Below are 8,622 nucleotides of genomic sequence, written 5' to 3'. Positions count from 1 at the left end.
AATATAAAGAAGAAAGTGATGACATCGTCAGACACGAGGATGTGTCCAAGAAGATTCGACTCTCAAATGACCCATACCCAAAAAAGCCCAAAAGAAGAAAAGAAAAAAAGCATATTTTATTTCGAAAAGCAAAACATAATTAATCTATAATGTATCAATTGCAAAACACCCTAAAACCCATTATTATAACCCATCATCATTAGCTCAACTCAAAAGGCATGTTGGTCATTTCTAATAAACAAAGAAACCAAAATATGTATCTGGTATTTCCCTCAGAAATATGAACCCGTATTTCAAGTTTAGTACACCATATTTTTTAATATCTATGGGCACATAGCACCACCACCGCTTTGTTTCTAGTGCCCCCAAGTCCTGCCCCCCAACCAGGGGCACATGGGTGTCTCTCTCTCTCTCTCTCTCTCTCTCTCTGTAACGAAAAGCAGTCAATAATTGTACCAAATATCAAAGAAGAAAACAAGGGCCCTCTTGTCTCTATTTCACTCTCTATGAGAGTTATACATACTTTTGATACCATGATTTTACAAAAAACACACACACGCCACCGTTCCTAGAGAAATTAAGGACGCCCACACACCATTCGTGTCTATCATCATGAAAACGCCCCCACCGTACACAGCCATCAGTTAAAGACTGCTCACTCTCTTTAGTAAGCATACTGGAACCATCACGCCCGACGACGTAAGCACGCACGCTAGCGTACAGCACCAAACGACGTGGATGTACTCCTGTACATCATACACACGCGACGGATGCGTTGCTATACTCAGTAAGGCAGCATCCTGGAGACGACGATGGGGCTCCGAACGACGTGCAAGCCGTCGGACCACGAGAGGAAGCCGTAGACGGTGTCGGACTGGCCGGGGACGAGGTTCGGGCGGCTGCCGGTCACCGAGACGGTGTAGCTCAGCCTCTGGTTCGCGGCCGTGAACGCGAGCTTCGACGGCTGGACGGTGACGGCGACGCCCTTGGCCGAGAAGTCGACGACCCTGGCCGAGTAGACGGAGTTCGCCGGGCCGACGTTGATGACGGTGCGGACGAAGGTCTTGGTGGCGGAGGGGGAGTGGGAGACGTCGAGGACAGCGGAGAAGGACGGGTAGTTGAGGTCCTCGGGGTGCTTCTGAGAGGACGGGCAGCTGACCGGGGCCTTGGTGATGACCTGGATCTCCCTGGGTTCGTACCCGATGGAGCAGAGGAAGCTCACATAATCCTGAGTCCCAATGTCGTATATCAACCCCGGATCCAACGCCCTGTTGAGGTCCACGTGGCCCGCACCGAAATCGTACGGCGTGGACACCTTCCTGCCGGCCTCGTCGGTGAGGGACTGCAACCGGTTGTTCTGGATCCGGGCCGTGGTCATCAGAGCGGATCGGATCGCGGCGGAGCTCCAGTCCGGGTGGAGGCCCTTCAGCAAGGCGGCGGCACCGCCTACGTGCGGACAGGCCATGGAGGTGCCGGAAAGGATGTTGAATTCCGTCTGGCGGAGGTCGTACTGGAGGCCGGTGGGCCCGACGGCGTCGGTCCAGGCGGCGAGGATGTTGACCCCGGGGGCGATGAGGTCCGGCTTGAGGATCTCCGGCGTCTGGCCGTTGGGGCCGCGGGCGGAGAAGGAGGCGACGACGGGGGCGGGCTTCACGCCGAGCACCGTCCCGCCGAAGGAGAGGGTGGCGGTGGGGCCCTGCGTAGACGCGATGTAGGCCTTGATCGCATCGCCCTCGTCTGAGCCGATGGTGCACGCAGGAAGGACGTGGGCGTCGCCGACGAGGCCCTCGCCGTTGGACAACCCGTTGGCGAGGATCATTCCGACGCCCCCGGCCTTCTTCACCACGAGCCCCTTCGCCACCCGAGGGTTGTTCCCGCGGTCGCAGAGCACGATCTTCCCCCGCACAGTGTTGGGGTCGAGGGAGTCCTCCATGCAGAGCGAGGCGGAGAGCCCGCCGGAGCTGCCCGGGTAGATGAGCGGGTACATGCTCCCGGAAAGGGGCTTGCCGGAGTAGAGCGAGACGCCGGCGAACGTCTTGCCGTTACCGAGCGTGACCTGCGAGGGGAAGTTCCGGTCGATCGTCCCGGCGCCGACAGTGGTGATCCAGGGGGCGAGGTTCGTGACGGACATCCCCGTCGGCCCTTCGTTCCCAGCAGAGGAGGCGACAAAGACGCCCTTGGACGCGGCCGCGAAGGAGCCGAGGGCAATGCAGTCGAGGTAGTAAGGGACAGAGCCCCCGCCGATCGAGACGGAGATCACGTCGACGCCGTCGGCAACGGCCCGGTCGAAGGCAGCAAGGATATCGGAGTCGAAGCAGCCGGACTTCCAGCAGACCTTGTAGATAGCGAGGCGGGCCTTAGGAGCGACGCCTTTCGCGATCCCGGCCGCGTAGCCGGACATGTTCGCCTGAAAAACGTACCTGCCTGCGGCCGTCGACGCCGTGTGAGATCCGTGGCCGTCGGAGTCGCGGGGCGAGTGGAACTCGGCGGTCTCGTTGAGGGCTCCGGCGGTGGCCTCGTACCCCTTGGAGAAGAAACGCGCGCCGACGATTTTCCGGTTGCAGTTCGCGGCCGTGAACGCCTGGCCCTCCTCGCAAGCACCGCGCCATCGCGCCGGCACGGGAGCGAGGTTGAGGTCGGAGAACGACCGGCGCTCCGGCCAGATCCCAGTGTCGAGGATGCCGATTATGACGTCGGAGCCGTAATCGGATTCGGACCACAGGCCGTGCTGGTTGCGGAGGCCGAGGAACTGCGGCGAGCGGGTGGTGTGGAGGTTGCGAACCTGGTCCTCGAAGGAGACGAGGACGGAGGGATGGCCGCGCAGTGATGCCGCCTCCTCAGCCAAGAGGGAGGCGGAGAAGCCGTGGACGACGGTGTCGTAGACGTGGAGCAATCGGTTCGGGTCGGAGAGGGTGGAGGCGTACCAGAGGCTGTGGGTGGGGAACACGGACGGCTTGGTCTCGTGGTCGACGACGAAGATGAATGTTTTCCGGTCGCCGGCAAATGCTAGGGTTCCGGCGAAGGCCAGGAAGAGGGCGAGGAGAAGAGGAGGAAACATGGCTGGGTGTGGGTTTTGGGAGAGCCGTTGAAGGTGATGGTGGGGTTTTTATACAGAAAGAGGGGCCGAGACGAGCGGAAATCTTAACGAGTGAAGTGTGGTGAATGACTGAAAGGTCTCCATCTGAGTGCGATCCAGTCAGCCCTAATTTCCCGGAAGTCATTTCCCTTGTTTGGTTGTCATCGATCTTAAAATCTTGATCTTCTTTCTTTAGGTGTTTAGTTTAACGAAAAAGACGATAATACCCTCCTTGTTATTTGTGTCGGTGGGAAAGTGTTGAGACATTGCCAGGCAAATTTCGAGCCTAAGGTCGTATTCGCACCTATATCACAGAATTTTTTGAAAATCTCGCGATATAATAGTGGGATATATTTTAAAAACCAATAGAATCTTAATAGTGTTCTTAGATTTTAAATTATTTTTTATGCGTGGTTAAATTATTATGATTTTTTATGGTTTTATTTCTTGTTTTTGTGTAATTTTATTGCCTTTTCTTGTATTTTATATATTATTATATATACTGAGATGTTCTCGATATTTTATCTCAAAAAAACTTTTTTTTTTTTTTTAAAGATGGTGTATACAAGGGGTCTACATCTTGCATAAGAAAATGGAGGCATGGTTGTTGCCCTGTCTTTGGATGTTTTCTAAATGGGAGCTAACATCATTTAATTATTGGATAAGGCAAATTGGTTTACTAGTGCAAGTCATCTTCTCCCTTTTTTTTTTCTTTTCTTTTCTTTTCTTTTCTCCTCCAAGTAAAATGTCCAAAATGTTTATCAACAAATTTGAAAACAACAATATCTAAATATTATTTTGTTAGATGATGAGTCTACCTTTTTTTTATATTTATAGGAAGAAACCACTCACAACATCAAATGTAAAACTATGTGGCCTTACCCCTTGCCCTCAAGGGTTCACCACGCTTGGACTTGCACAAGGAGTGATGCCCATTGGATTTGAACCTATACCACTTGTCTAGCGGTCTAAGCCCCATCCCACTATGCCAAATCCCTTTGGGGCATATAGTAAGTTTATCTTGCGTTGCATTTATTGAGATATATGTATTTATTGCAAGATTGTCTTCATATGTGGAACACAAATATATAGTTGTAGTATAGGATAGAAAGGAATAATTGTGAATGAGGATTGCTAATGCAAGAATGGATCAATTGTCAATAGACAATTGGACAAATAAAATTTGATGGCACAAAATATAACAGGGTGCATAGTTATCATGTTTATGGCCTCTTGTTATAAATAATAAAGCAAGTACAAAATACAGTTGATGGCCACATGGAAGTAGGGGTGGCAATCGGGTCGGGTTGGCGTGTTAGCATACCTCAACCCGAACCCGACCCCTTTATTAAATGGGTCGGCTGTGGCAAACACTAACCCGACCCATTTAATAAATGGGTAACCCGACATGACCCGCCAACCCATTTAATAAATGGGTTGGGTCGGGAAAACGGGTTGGCGGGTAGCGGGTTGGTGGGTTGACCTGCCCGCCTAACCTGTTTATTAAACGTGTCAGCCGGGTTGGCGGGTTGGCATACCCTCAACCCGAACCTGACCCGTTTAATAAACGGGTTAGGCGGGTCGACCTGTTTATTAAACGGCTTGGCTTAAGCCTAACCCGAACCCGCCTAAGAGGCGGGTTGGCGGGTCGTGTCAGGTTTTGCCACCCCTACATGGAAGTGTGTAGTCCTCCATTAATGAACCAAAAGCAAGGAAACTATTAATTAATTTGCTTTTTTTTCTTGTACTTCTAATTTTAAAGGGCAATGCATCTTTTTTTATTAGCAAAGGGGCCAAAACCACAACAAGATCAGGGATGCATTGGATGAATGCCACGTGGCATATTGAATGCTCTTGATTTGTTTTTGCTCAGTACTGGATTTGCATGGTAGAACCAACACCAATACCATATGGAATTGACTCTCTCCCACTGTAGGGGTTTCAACGGGTCGGATCTGGTTTAGACCTGAGTAGGTTTGAACTCAGATCCGATTTTGAAGTGCTAGTAGTAGTATTGTGTCTGGCTCGGGTCTGATAAGATCCATCGTAAGGAAAACCATACCCGAGTCCTATAAGGACTACACGAAGCAGATGTCAAATAAAATACATTTTTTTATCTTTTTAATTAAAAATTACTGTGCTTAATCGAAACTCGGGTCAAACAATACCTGGCTCCACGGCCACCTATTAATCGGATCATTTGAGTCTGACCAAGATTTTAACCAGACCTCCTTCTTTATCATCACGTTATAGGGCTTGATCTATGGGTCGAGTCTGGGTCAAACCCGACCCATCGAGACCACCATCTACCAGGCAGCCCTGGCAGGCAAATTTCCAAGTTGACGTTACTTTCTCTGTTAGCTTGCTTTCAATTCACGATTGATGTCTTGGGACCAATCAATCGATGGAACATGTCTGTTATACCCTACCTGCTCCACACGGTGAATGGGCGCCTAATTTTTATTTTTATTTTGAAAGGCAAGCTGGGGTTAGGCAGACCCCCACCAGTGGGTTTTGAACCTGCAACTTCCCTCACAAGGAGACGTGCACTGACAGCTCCTACCAACCACACGGAGCCCCATTGGTTTCATTAGGTTTTTTTTACCAAGGATGAAAGTTAACAAGGGCCCCCGCCTAGCTATGTTATAAGTTTTATTTTGAATAAAAAAAAGTTATATTTTAATATATATACCACAATTTAAATGCGATATTTAGGTTTTAAACGGCTATCTGTCTTGAAATTTTCGTGTGTTTTATTTTAAAATATTTTTTATTAATATTTTCTTATAAAAATATATTTATATTTTTAATTTGTATTTTATTGCAGAGATTTTGCCTAAAAATGCAAGATTTATGAAAACTTTTAAAATTCTCACAAGTTTTTGAAAAACGAGATTTTGTTGTTTTTAACATTTGTCACTATGCCACCACCTCAAAAAAAGGCAACTAAAGACCTCACCGTTAGGGTAGGTCAATTTTTGCTAACATTAAGTTAAAATTTGCTTCAGTAATTTGTAGGTGCAAACCCGAATGAGCAGAATCAAACTAACTGGGTTGAATCGGCCTATTTTTATTTTGCTTGTAAAAAAAAAATTCATGAATTTTTTAATTAAAAAAATTAAATTGAGCGATTCAACCCAATTTAATTCGAGCTCGAATCGGCAGATTCACTGTATTTTTTTTTTTTTAAATCAATTCACGTCTGAAACCGATTGCGACAACAATGAAAAAATAAGAGAGAGAGAGAGAGAGAGAAGAGGCAGTGTGGTTGCCAATGTCCCCCATGCCATGCTGTACAAGTGGAGTGGCAAACATTGAATGTGAATTACTTGGGGGTGTTTGCATGCAGCGGAAGAACACTTCGCACATGGTTTGCTGCAGAGTTCCCTCCTCCTTTCCGAAAGAGAGGGCAGCGTTTGTATTGCCACGGTAGAGCCCGCAGAAACTCATTGGTTTTCGTGCCTTTCCGCAGAAACATGAGGCAAACACATATCACGGAACGGGGTGCCACGGAACCCTCTTCTTTTGTGGATTCATCTACGATGGAAATAGAATCGGACGTCGGGCGAGCTCGGCCCACCAGGATTTAAGTGCGGCCCAACCTGACCTGTTTACTATCGAGCCGAATTTTGGCCCGGTTCTTAACGGGCTAAGGTTTGAAGAGCAGCTCATGGCCCAACCCATTGCCAATGTGAAGCAGGTCGGATCCGGGTCTGGCCCAGCCCAGCCTGACTCAAATCCATTTATAAATAGTAATAATTAACAAGTTCTCAACATTCAGTGTATCCAATTAACTATCTTTCGAATTTCCATAAAATTAATGTAACTACTAATTATGTAAATAGCAATAGTTGCCAAGTTATTATGCAATGGTTAATTTTTTATTGTTAAAAAATAAATAAATAACTAATGCACTTCCGGCCAGGCCTGTAGCCCAGGTCAGGTTACGGCCCAGTGTCCAATGGGCCCGGGCCTAAAACCTTGGCCCAAACTCTGCCCATGGCGGGCCGGGTCAGCTTGGCCCATCAGGCTGCCCCGCCCGCCGTCCCACCTATACCATTGGTTTTTTTACCCTGCAACGTCCCAACACAAACTGACATGAACTAGCTGATCCTACTAGACTAGCTGAGCCCCGTTGGTAAACTTGAGGAGAGTGGACTGACTACAGTGCTGCTCTGTACTTGTCACAGGTTTGATCTCAAGAATCAAACTCATGAAGCTTAGGGCCTTTAAAAATCCCAATGCTCACCCATGACAACCCCTTGATGGCTAAACTCAGGGCTTAATATTTCTTCGTCACAGGTAAAGGTCTTTTTTTTAACAATTACTGACAGCACATAAGGGTGTCAATGGGTTTGGTTTGGTTTGGTTTGGACCCAGGTGAAACCAGATTTGAGATGATGGTATCCGGTCTAATCGAACCCACCATAAGAGAAACCATACCCGGATCCTATAAGGACTACATGAACCAGAGCCGGTAAAATAATATTTTTATCATTTTTACATTGAAATTTTTTGGATCTTAATCGGAACTCTGGTCGGCTCGTGTCTGGTATAAAATTTCACAAACCATAACTGGCTCCATGTATTAATCAGACCCTTTGGGTACGACCGTGATTCTAATAAGGTCTTCTTATTTATCACCAAACCCTGACCTTATAGGGTTTGGTACGAGTCGAGTTCGGTTTCGAGTCAAACCGGTTGACACCCCTAATTGCAAATTGGCTGGCCTCCGATTGGTAAAACCTAGGGGTGGCAATCGTGTCGGGTTGGCGGGTGACCCGATCGACAGGTTGGCGGGTCAGCATACCTCAACCCGAACCCAACCCGTTTATTAAACGGGTTGACTGTGGCAAACACGAACCCGGACCGTTTAATAAACGGGTAACCCGACATGACCCGCCAACCCATTTAATAAATGGGTTGGGTCGGGTAAACGGGTTGGCGGGTCGGGTTGGCGGGTCGGGTTGGGGGTTGACCCACCCGCCTAACCCGTTTATTAAACGGGTCACCCGGGTTGGCATACCCCCAACCCGAACCCGACCCTTTTAATAAACGGGTTAGGCGGGTCGACCCGTTTATTAAACGGGTTGGCTTAAGCCCAACCCGAACCCGCTTAAGAGGCGGGTTGGCGAGTCGGGTTGGCGGGTCGTGTCAGGTTTTGCCACCCCTAGTAAAACCCTTGAAGTAAAGGATTTTCTTGGTCAACATGATAATAGCCCTTTGCTTTTGCTAGGTATTCAGCAACCTGGCTCTAGCCGGTTAAAGGCTAGCACCTTGCTTTTCCTCTTTCTAGTAAAGAATCAATTTTTACGCATTATAAATTTTTTTTTAATAATAAACACCTGGCTTAGCTCATGATCTTTTTGTTTGGAATATCTATCATATCTTTGAAAACTTTTTCTTTTAACTAGACAGAGGAAAACTCAGCTCGGGTCCAAACCAATGTTGTTAAAATCGGTTTACTAAGTGAATCGGTTTCGTAAAAAAAAAAAATCTAATCGAGCTGAATATATCCATCAACTTTTTACCATCAGATAACTTCA

The 8,622-nt window shown here is 47.9% G+C and overlaps 1 pseudogene across 1 annotated transcript; it reads right to left on the bottom strand.

Moving 5' to 3' along the window:
- Positions 1-443: 443 nt before the first annotated feature.
- LOC149817839 (subtilisin-like protease SBT1.6 pseudogene) lies at positions 444-3,585 on the bottom strand (annotated as a pseudogene). Its single transcript, XR_016427242.1, has one exon. The product of XR_016427242.1 is annotated as a subtilisin-like protease SBT1.6 pseudogene (transcript).
- Between the last annotated feature and the right edge of the window lie 5,037 nt (positions 3,586-8,622).

This window comes from Nuphar pumila, chromosome 13 (genome assembly GCF_984573655.1).
Source record: "Nuphar pumila chromosome 13, dmNupPumi1.hap1.1, whole genome shotgun sequence".
In the NCBI taxonomy this organism is placed as follows: Eukaryota; Viridiplantae; Streptophyta; class Magnoliopsida; order Nymphaeales; family Nymphaeaceae; genus Nuphar; species Nuphar pumila.
The sequence above is the reverse complement of the archived record's forward strand: the minus strand, read 5'-3'. Positions and strand labels throughout refer to the sequence as shown.